Genomic DNA, 10,574 nt, shown 5'->3' on the forward strand with positions numbered 1-10,574 from the left:
TCTCAGACAGGCCCGGGCCTGCTGTGGCTCTTACTGGCCCTCTCCGTCTGAAGGCCAAGGTGGCTCTCCCTTTCATGTGCTCCCATTCCAGCACTCTACCCCATGCTCCGCCCTCGAGGCTCCATCCTCATGCAGTCTGCCTGCTCAGCCCACCAATCCCCCCTCTGCCTCTAGTCCACCACCCGTTCTTCATCTAGAACCCTGAGCCATCTCTGCAATGCAATGTAAAACCCATAACTCCCCTACTTAACATTACTTTCCTGAAAGTCCTAACTCCATCCTAACTCCGGGCTGCTTTCCTGTGACTCTCGTCCCTTTCTCCCTGAGGTCCAGCTGCACTGATCTCTCTGTTTTCCAAACATATCGCACCGTTTCCAAGCTCAGGACTTGTGCTCGTGCTGTCCCCTGTGTCTGGCCTTTTCCTGATCCCTGAGTGGCTTCTCTTTCCAATTCTTGTGCCAGCTCCAGAGCCACCTCCTCACCTGCAAGCCCATTTACAGCGGCCTTTCTTAGACTCTGTTCCCTTCCCTTCACTTAACGATTTTATAGCTCGAATTCATTTGTTTGTTTTGCTCCATTTCCAGCTCCTATAAGGCTCCCTGGCAGGGAGCAGACCCTCCACAGAGAACAGTGGAGCGAATAAAATCTGCCCCTGCCCACACAGGCATGGCTCACAGCAGACCTTGGTCCGGCTCCTTCCTGCCATCTCCCTTAGCAATGTCTCATCTTCCAATCCTGTCCTCTCAGGGCTCCTGAAAAGCCCAGAGGTACCTCATTCCCTCCCTCCCAATTCAGTACAAACACTCGGCTGCTCCTTGGTAGTGATACAACTTTCTGAGAAAGATGGGAGGCTGAGACTTCACTGGGCCTTGGATAATTATTCTCAGGTTGATTCTGGAATGATTTTCCACATACCAGGTTCTTCTATATTGGGGTGACTTGTAACTGGCCCTTTCGAACCCAAATTCATGGCTCCCCTAAGCCCAGTCTGATGCTGGAAATCTCTGCAAGCTGGCCCTTTTCCTGGGACGGAGAGGGTTTTATACAACCGATTTAGTCCTGGGCCAATTCACCTTTTCAAGTCTACCCAGTGACAGTCCCTGGAGGATACGGCTGTAATTGCATTTCTAATGAGGGTGTGAACAGAAACGAAGTTAATTGGCTTTAAAATGTCTGAAACAGGAAAGCAGGAGTTGGTGAACTAAAGAACAACATAGCAACTGGGAAATGCAATGCACGGTGGAGGGAGCCTGATCTTTATCTTTCAATCTCATGATTATCAAGTTTCTGGCAACCGGATTTCCAAGCTGCACATACATGAATTTAGTCATGAGGCCCTGCAGGGCCCCTCTGAGCGCGTTAGTTAGAGAGGTAGAGAGCTTAATATTGTGTTAGAGAGGCTGCTTCCTAAAGAGGAGAATGAGGGTGTTGCTCCCCAACAAAAATATGGTTTGGATGGTTCTCTGGGGTCCATGCCACCTACAACCAGAGACAGAAACAAGTAATGAAGAGCTGGGTCTTAGCTGAGCTGTAAGATCAGCTCTTACCACAGCACTACGCAGCTACTTGAAGAGCTGTAAACTGATGGGATGCCCAGGACTCAGTCTTAGATACTTGATGCCAGGGCTCTATGGATGGGGCCTGGGCAGCCGCATTTTTAAAGCTCCTGAGATGATTCTCACATGCAGTCAGGCTTGCTTTTTGGTATCGCTAAAGATACTGGAACTTGTTCTTTGATCAGTAACAGATTGTGAGAGAGAAAAAGAGAATAACCATTTTGGGATGGCACAAAATTGGCCTATGTTCTTGTCTGGAAGAGGCTACATGCCAAGACTCTAGCTTCCCTCCACTAGCCTTCAGCCTCACCATTGGCAATAGACCCAGCACAAGACATACAGTGGCAAGAATTCTTTAAAAATGCAGCTGTAAAACTGCTGGGTTTCTCTCTCTCTCTCTCTCTCTCTCTCTCTCTCTCTCTCTCTCTGAAAGTCACTATTTGGCAAAGCAAAGCTCTGGAAAAGAGAAATCCAATAGCTAGCGAGCTCTGGGGCTAGGGAGCCTTCACCTCCCAAAGAAGGAGCGGATGAGCTGTGGATGTGCGTGGCTGAGCTCTCCCTTGGATGGAAGCTCAGTGGGTAAGTTCCACGCAGCTCCTGGGACCCCCCTGGCTGCCTGCAGGTGGACGCTAACCCTCAGCACAGGGCTGGCAGCTCAGCCAAACTAGGCACTCTTACCCACTGGGCCATAACACTAACTCATTCATTGGAGGAATAACATTGCCAGGTACAGAGTATTCTGTAACAGGAGACTGGGCACACTTTCTTTGGGAGCCAAAGCAGTTACGGGGAATTCAGTAGCTGAGAATTCTACTCTCATCTCTCTTGCCAGCAAGCTCAAGCCCAAGGCAAATAATTAAACACCATTTCTTAATTTGTAAAGTGGGGGGTGAGAGGGGAGATTACAGATTCTAATAAAATAGCTATTGTTGGTACTAATGGGCATGATAATGAAGCCCTTTGCAAGATTATACAAAGCCTGGTCAATGCACCAGCTGGGAGGTACCGTTTGCTCCATACTTAGCTCAGGTTCATGCCAAGGCAGCCCAAAAGCACATGGCATGTGGGAATGGGCAGCTGGTTACACCTTTCATTTACGACACCCACGTCGATAGAATAGCCACAAATATTATCTGTGAGTTAAAAAGACAACCGAGAGATATAAGTGTACATAAAGTTTCCACAAAGCAAAGACCACACATCTTGACTGTCCATTGAATTCTCTTTAAGATATCGCCCTTTTGATTTTATTTCCCATGATTATGATCTAGAGACCTGGTGTTTTTGTTCAGTGATTCTCAACTTTGGCTTCACATTAGATTCCTCTGGGGAATTCAATAACGCTAATACCCATGCCCCATTCCTAAGCCAACTCAATGAAGACTTGGGAGAGAGGGTGGGGGCATCAGTTGTTTGTCAAAGCTTCCCTGGGATTCCAACGGTTCTCCTCCACATCACCACACGCTCCACATACGTCTCCTCCTCCTGCGGTAACCTTTGGCCCTAGGGTGTCTGTGCATTTCCCCTTACTTGGAGAGCCCGCTCTTCTGTCTCCATGTCTCCACTTGTCTTTGGCTTAGCCTTACACCCTTCAGTGGCCATCTCTCGCCTTGTCTTTCTCATTGTACTTTGGGGCTTAGGGCACACTGCCCTCCGGAACCTCCAGGCTCTAACTGTACCATCCCCGTAACGTTGGCTGTCATCCAACATTGCTCCTAAGGGCTTACATCTATGCCTACTTTCCCCGACTGGGTAACATGTTCTCCAAACCAAGGACCTGGCTTTTTTAGTCATTTATTTTCCCCATGGAGTCTGGCACTGAGTTCTTGGCATAGAAGGTGCTGAAAAACATGTGTTACTGTGGATATAGATACAAGAAAATTCATTCCTGTCAACTTCTTACTGCCATCCCCCTTCCCACAAGATTTAGATTTCAAATGGTCATGAGCAGTGCTACTTGTGTATTTCCCAGAGCATCTCGTACAGGCTCTGGCACAGCCACAGGAAGGAAGCTCCTCTCTGTAGGCGAGTATCTGAGGAAGCCCCCAGCCCTCAGCTCCTCAGGAATAGCCTCTGCCCGAGATTTCCCCATTAGCACTGATGGGCCAATAACTCATCAATTCCGAACTCACTGCAGGCCTGGGGGGGGGGGGGGGGCGGCACACACACACACACACACACACACACACACACACCAGTAGATTAAAGTAGAATCCAGCCCTCTGATACCCCAGGCCAGAGGCTCCCTCTACCAATACCAGAATCTGACTGCTTTCCCCTTCGGAGGAAATAAAACTGCAGGAGCGAATCGGATCTTTACTTCACTGACAGACTCCAGGGCCACTGTAGCGAGTGGACGGAAGAACCCGAAACGGCCTTCTGCGATGTCCTCGGAGCAGCCTCGCATCTTGGAAACGGGCCCTGCATCTTGTTCAAATGGTTTAAGCGGGAGAACGGCGAGGAAGAAACATCTGTCACCACGGTGAGGTGACTGATTCCAGGCGCCTTGCACACAAACGAGAAGCCTTGGCTGACTCCTAGTCTGACTTGACAAAATGCCACCTACAACAGAGGCATTGTCCTGGGAAGTGGTTTAAATTTAAGACTGTAAACCCAGATTCAAAATGACCCTTTGGCCCGAGGGTATCTGACAGCATCTTAAGATTCGCCTGAGTCAGAGGTTGGGTGTAACTACTGGGTCTATTCCACCAAATCTGACTGTGACATGATGAAGTGGGCAGCAAATCACTGCCTGCCCAAGCAGAAGCGAGAGGTTGGGGTGAGCGCAGAGCAGTGGCTCTCAACCTTCCTGATGCCGTGACCCTTTAATCCAGTTCCTCATGTCGTGGTGACCCCCCAACCATAAAATTATTTTCGTTGCTACTTCATAACTGTAATTTTGCTACTGTTAATGAATCGTATTGTAAATATCTGTGTTTTCCGATGGTCTTAGGCGACCCACAGGTTGAGAACCGCTAAGCAGGGCTCGGTCCAGACCGCAAAGCCCCTCCTTGTTATTCAGTTAATTGTTGACTGTTAACTGTCCTGCACTCACCTAAGTCAAAGACATATGTGTCTATCATTTTCCTTTCTAAAAAAATTTTCTTTCATTGGTTTTAGAGAGGAAAGGAGAGAGAGAGAGAGAGAGAGAGAGAGAGAGAGAGAGGTCAATGATGAGAGAGAATCATTGGTTGGCTGCCTCTTGCAAGCCCCCTTACTGGGGATCCAGTCCGAAACCTGGGCATGTACCCTTGACTGGAATCAAACATGGGACCCTTCAGTCCACAGGCCAACATTCTATCCACTGAGCCAAACCGGCTAGGGCTATCATTTTACGTTTTATTCAATCCCAGAGACCACCCCCCCCCCCCGCCCACTTTATTTTCTCCTGCCTCCCTAATCTATCACCAACAGAGTTCATGTAACCATTTACATCTTCTCTTTTGATGGTAATGTACAAAACAAGGTAAAAAATAAACAAACAACAACAACAACAAAAAAAAACACCTGCCATTCTCCTTAGTACTATCTCAATACGCTGAGATTCTGCTTTCTGGCAATTGTCAACAGTTTGGCTCAAATAAACTCACAAAAATTCTTTGCGGGTTTGAATGCTTTTTACATTAACAGCCACTAACAAGCTTGGGACATCAGCTAGAAATCACTGTTCACATTTGGCTACCTAACATAGTTTTGATATTTTCACTATCCCCTAGAAGAGATTATCTCAAAGACCACAGGCTAGGTGAGCAACAAGTTTGGGGCTTTGGAGCAAAACAGACTCTGAGATGAAAATACTAGCTTCGTAACCGTGGGCTAGCTGCTTATCCTCTATGAGTCTTGGCTTTTTTCAACTATTAAATCAAGACAAAAATAGCTAACTTATCAGATTGTTGAGAAGATTAAATAAGATTAGTATAAAGTACACCGCACAGCTTAGAAAAATATAATAGGCCTTGAAACAACAACTTTCCTTGATTTCTAAGGGGCCATTTTATTGTATTTGAGGTGCTAGTGCTTCATGTATTACATGTCTGGATCTTTCCCTTGAGGTCTCTTCTGCTAAGGCAGCCCTTTCCCCAGATCTTCATAGACTGGGTCCCTCTTATCAGGCAAGTTGAAGTTCAAGAGTGAACATCAAGTTCTTACGGAAAATTTCTCTCGCGGCCTTACTTAATAAAGTTGCCTCTAAGCCTCGGTACATGCTAGTCCCCAGCCTCTCTACTTCCTTCATAGCATTTATCAATATCTGAGGTTATCTTTCTTATATGTTTATTCCCTGTCCCTCATTTGTCACTCTCTCTAGCGCAGACGCTATACAAGAGCCGGCACCTTGTCTGTATCATTCAGAACTCAACAAGTATCTGTTCAATGAATGAATGCTTAACCCGGGGAGGTAAATGTGAATGGTACTCAGATTCTGAAGGTAGAAAAAAAAGGAAATTCCACAGCTCTTTTCACCTTAAAAGGATTGCTCAGGAAGTCAATGGCCCAGAGCCAGCCTCACTTGCTGAGTATGTGGAGCCTACCAGCAGGGCGGGGAGAGGAGGAGGATTATTCTCCACAGGTGATTTTATTGTTGCTAGCTATAAGTATGCATCCCACGCAAAGTGCATGTGCACGCCACTTAACACCATCCCGAAGATTTGGTTAGTCCTGCTCTTTAGAAGAAGAACTGGGATCGAATTGGCATGATGCAACTCTCTGATAGAAGGAGCTTTGCAGCACTGGAAAAGGATTGTCAAAATCCCACAGACCTGGGCCTGGATCCCAGCTTTTGCCTTTTACCAGCTCTGCAAACTGAGGTTTAGAAAAATATGCAAATCTTTATAAGCCCCAGTTTCTTTATCTGTGAAGCTTTTAAATGATCATTTGTACCCTGCATTGTTGACATAAAAAATCATTGAGGTTATGTAGGAAAGTGCTTAGTACCGCTCAAAGGCTCGATGATAGTAGGCATCAGTACTGGCATCTTTGCATACAAGAATGCCCTGCCAGAACATACTGGCCAGTCTTTGGAGTGGGCACTTCGAGGCTGCCCCATTTCCTTTTAGGGCTGTGATATTTCTTTCCCAAATTTCCATGTCAGTCATCCAACTTTTTGCAAATGAGGGGCCAGAATGAGGAGGAAGGATAGAGGGAGAGAAGGAGAGAAGGAGAGAAGGAGAGGGAGAGGGAGAGGGAGAGGAAGAGGGAGAGGGAGAGGGAGAGGGAGAGGGAGAGGGAGAGGGAGAGGGAGAGGGAGAGGGAGAAAGAGGGAGAGGGAGAAAGAGGGAGAGGGAGAAAGAGGGAGAGGGAGAGGAAGAGAGAGAGAGAGAGAGAGAGAGAGAGAGAGAGAGAGAGAGAGAGAGTAAGAGGGAGAGAGGGAGAGAGAGCTGAATTGGCTAAGTCTATGCCAAGCTTTGAAAGATGGGAGTGGAGACATTTCTCTCTGTAGAGACAGTTTCGGGTGTACCTGGAGAAGGACGCCGCCAGGAAACCTCTCCAGTCTCCATGCCCGGCTGTTTGTAGCTACAGGCAAAGATCTAGCTGTTGTGTGTTCAAGACAGTGGGCCAAGAAAGAACAGAGGAAGTCGACCAAGAACCCACACCAGTCTGGTCCTATTTCACTTGCTGGCAACACAGAGGGCTCTGCGTGGCAGCAGGTGAGGCAGCAGACCACACTCCCTCTGAGCCCACCACTCACCTTCGGGAACATTTCCACCAGAACTGATTCTACTCCTTCTCCCGTGGATATAAGCCCTGCGGGAGAGAGAGTGCGCGGAAAAGCAAGCAACCATTTACCACTTACTCATAGTCTTACAGTCATGTGAACAGCAGCCGCTTTTCATTGACTGGAGACCAGGCATCACATTCCTCCGACAACAGTGCAAGAAAGGCAGTATGCTCCCCATTTCACAGACGGAAAAGGTGAGGCTCAGAGAACTGACTTACAGTGTGTGGGAGCTGAGATCTGAAGCCCAGGCTGCTGGACTGCAAAGCTCCGTGTGTCCTCTGCTCAGCCTTGCTGGCATTGGCAATGGGAGGCCCTGTGAGTCCCTAGTCCCTTAAAGGCAAAGTGCAGAGGCCCAAAGGAACACCATTTCCTGTTCCTACTGTTCCCAGGGGAACGGGCAGCACTTCATTCCACAGCCAAGCCTTGGCCCCAGTCTGACATCCAGCGAGGCGACCCCCTGAGGTAGTGCTCTCTGTGACCACAGGGACCCTCCATGCGGCCCCAGTGCTGTCTGCAGGACAGGAAACTCCTCTGGGGGTGAGGACTCCGCTCAGGAGAGCCACTGAAAGGTTGCTGAGGCGGGCCCCCAGGAGGCAGACGGGCAGCCCGGGAAACAGGGTCCCCGATCACCAAGGAGGCTTTCCCCCTGGCAGCTGGCTGATGCCAGACCGGGCAGGCTGCAGGTGATTCGGGAGCCAGCCTGGCCAGCGGAGGCTGCCACTGCCACAGACCCACACAAATATGGAAATGTTCACCTGCGGCTTCCTTGCTCTATTCAGTACTTTTACCGCCCCCCCCCCACACACACACATATGCACACAGACAATGTGTAATGGGATATATAATATATATTCTATGGAGTAAGTAATTTCCTAAATACTGCAAAGAGAAAAGAGAAGAGAAGAAGAGAAGAGAAGAGAAGAGAAGAGAAGAAAAGAGAAGAGAAGAGAAGAGCGAAGAGGAGAGAAGAGGAGAGAAGAGGAGAGAGGAGAGAGGAGAGAAGGGAAGAGAAAAGAGGAGAGAAGAGGAGAGAAGAGGAAAGAGGAGAGAAGGGAAGAGAAAAGAGGAGAGAAGAGGAGAGAAGAGGAAAGAGGAGAGAAGGGAAGAGAAAAGAGGAGAGAAGAGGAGAGAAGAGGAGAGAGGAGAGAAGGGAAGAGAAAAGAGGAGAGAAGAGGAGAGAGGAGAGAAGGGAAGAGAGAAGAGGAGAGAAGAGGAGAGAAGAGGAGAGAGGAGAGAGGAGAGAAGGGAAGAGAAAAGAGGAGAGAAGAGGAGAGAAGAGGAGAGAGGAGAGAAGGGAAGAGAGAAGAGGAGAGAAGAGGAGAGAAGAGGAGAGAGGAGAGAGGAGAGAAGGGAAGAGAAAAGAGGAGAGAAGAGGAGAGAAGAGGAGAGAGGAGAGAAGGGAAGAGAAAAGAGGAGAGAAGAGGAGAGAAGAGGAGAGAGGAGAGAGGAGAGAAGGGAAGAGAAAAGAGGAGAGAAGAGGAGAGAAGAGGAGAGAGGAGAGAAGGGAAGAGAAAAGAGGAGAGAAGAGGAGAGAAGAGGAGAGAAGAGGAGAGAGGAGAGAAGGGAAGAGAGAAGAGGAGAGAAGAGGAGAGAAGAGGAGAGAGGAGAGAGGAGAGAAGGGAAGAGAAAAGAGGAGAGAAGAGGAGAGAAGAGGAGAGAGGAGAGAAGGCAAGAGAAAAGAGGAGAGAAGAGGAGAGAAGAGAGAGGAGAGAAGGGAAGAGAGAAGAGGAGAGAAGAGGAGAGAGGAGAGAGGAGAGAAGGGAAGAGAAAAGAGGAGAGGAGTCTTGCAGGGGTTGAGGCAGGAGCAGGAGCAGGAGCAGGGGCAGGGGGAGGGGCAGGGGCAGGGCTGCAGGCAGCTCCCTGGGGACCCCGTGGGAAACCTTGGCCAGCGACGTGATGAATGAAGACCAAGGAATCCCTCCAGACCGATCCTAACCTTCAGCAACCTTCTCCGGCCCCATCACACAAATCCCTAACTTGCCTATGAGGGCTGCTTCCCGGGACACAGGCAGAGGCACCCAAAGGCTGTTTTCCTGGGGAAGGGCTAGACCTCCAGCCCGGCTCCCGGCTCCTGGCTCCCGGCTCCCGGCTCCCGGCTCCCTTCCCTGGGCTCCGCTCTCCGGTCCCCGGTCCCCTCGGGCTGGAATTCTCTGCCCAGTCCTGCTCCCTCGGCTCTGCTGGGGTTCGGATCGCAGCCCCCGGGGTTCGGATCGCAGCCCCCGGGGTTCGGATCGCAGCCCCCGGGGTTCGGATCGCAGCCCCCGGGGTTCGGATCGCTCCCCTGCCGCCCTCGGGGAGCCGCCCCGGGGAGCCACCTCGGGACGGGGGCGCAGGGAGTAACTTTCCCGCGGGACACGCACCGGGACCGCGGGAGGCGGCGGCGGCGGCGGGACACCCTGAGCCCGCGGTCACCCATCACCTAGCGGAGCCCCTTCGCCCCCAATCCCCTCCCCAATTTGCCGTCAATCATTCACATTCTGAGTCCCACAGTCAGGCCGAAACTCGGTCTCCAAGGTGCGTTTGCAGATGCGTTTTGAAAGGACCAATGCGAAAAGCGGGGGGCGGGGGGCAGTATGCTTAGCTCCCTGAGCCAGAGCCATGCAGCTTCTGGGCCAGCACCCCGACACCTTCCATTCAGACAAACAAACCACCCGCCCTCGCTCTCCGCCCGGGCTCGGCCTCGAACCCGCAGCCCCGGCGCCCGCCGCCCGCGGAGCCACTCACTCTTGTCCGGAGCGAAGTCCGCGCCGCGGCCGCGAGCACTTCCTGCGGGAGGAGGGCGACCGCTCCGCTCCGCGCCGATCCGCGCCGAGGCTGCTGCTCGAACCCGTAAACCCAGAGAGAGTGGCGGGAGCCCGTGCAGACGCCTCCTGGGACCGGGGCTGGGACCGGGGCTGGGACCGGGGCTGGGACCGGGGCTGGGACCGGGGCTGGCACTGGCACCGGCACTGGACGGACCGGGACCTGCGCGGCGCCGGGCGGCGGTGCAGTGGAGCGGCGGGCACTTGTCCGGAGCCTCCTCTCGGGGGGAGGAGCCAGGGTTGCAACACTCGGCTCCGCTGGAGGCGACAGTGACGCTCTTCTGCCCGCACCGCCCGGAGCGGCTCCTCCCGGTGCGGGCGGCCGGAGTGCGGGCAGCCAGGGGAGAGATAACGGAGATTCTCTCCAGTCTCCCCAGGCGGGCGATGCGTGATCGGGGCCGCCCACCTGCCCCGGCCCGGGGCCCTCTATGGGCAGCAGAACGGCTACGGCGGCTCCACACGTTCAGGGACCACAAGGTGGCATGTCTCTGGCGGCCAAAG

At 51.6% G+C, this 10,574-nt stretch overlaps 1 protein-coding gene across 1 annotated transcript in view; it reads right to left on the reverse strand.

Annotated features, from left to right (window-relative positions):
• Positions 1-10,116, reverse strand: part of PRLR (prolactin receptor) — a 122,274-nt gene extending 112,158 nt beyond the window's left edge. Inside the window, exon 1 of the mRNA XM_084881898.1 lies at positions 9,997-10,116. The gene's annotated coding sequence lies outside the window, so the exon portion shown is untranslated. The remainder of the gene's footprint in view (positions 1-9,996) is intronic.
• Between the last annotated feature and the right edge of the window lie 458 nt (positions 10,117-10,574).

Source organism: Pipistrellus hanaki (assembly GCF_964339955.1).
Source record: "Pipistrellus hanaki genome assembly, chromosome: 4".
NCBI lineage: Eukaryota > Metazoa > Chordata > Mammalia > Chiroptera > Vespertilionidae > Pipistrellus > Pipistrellus hanaki.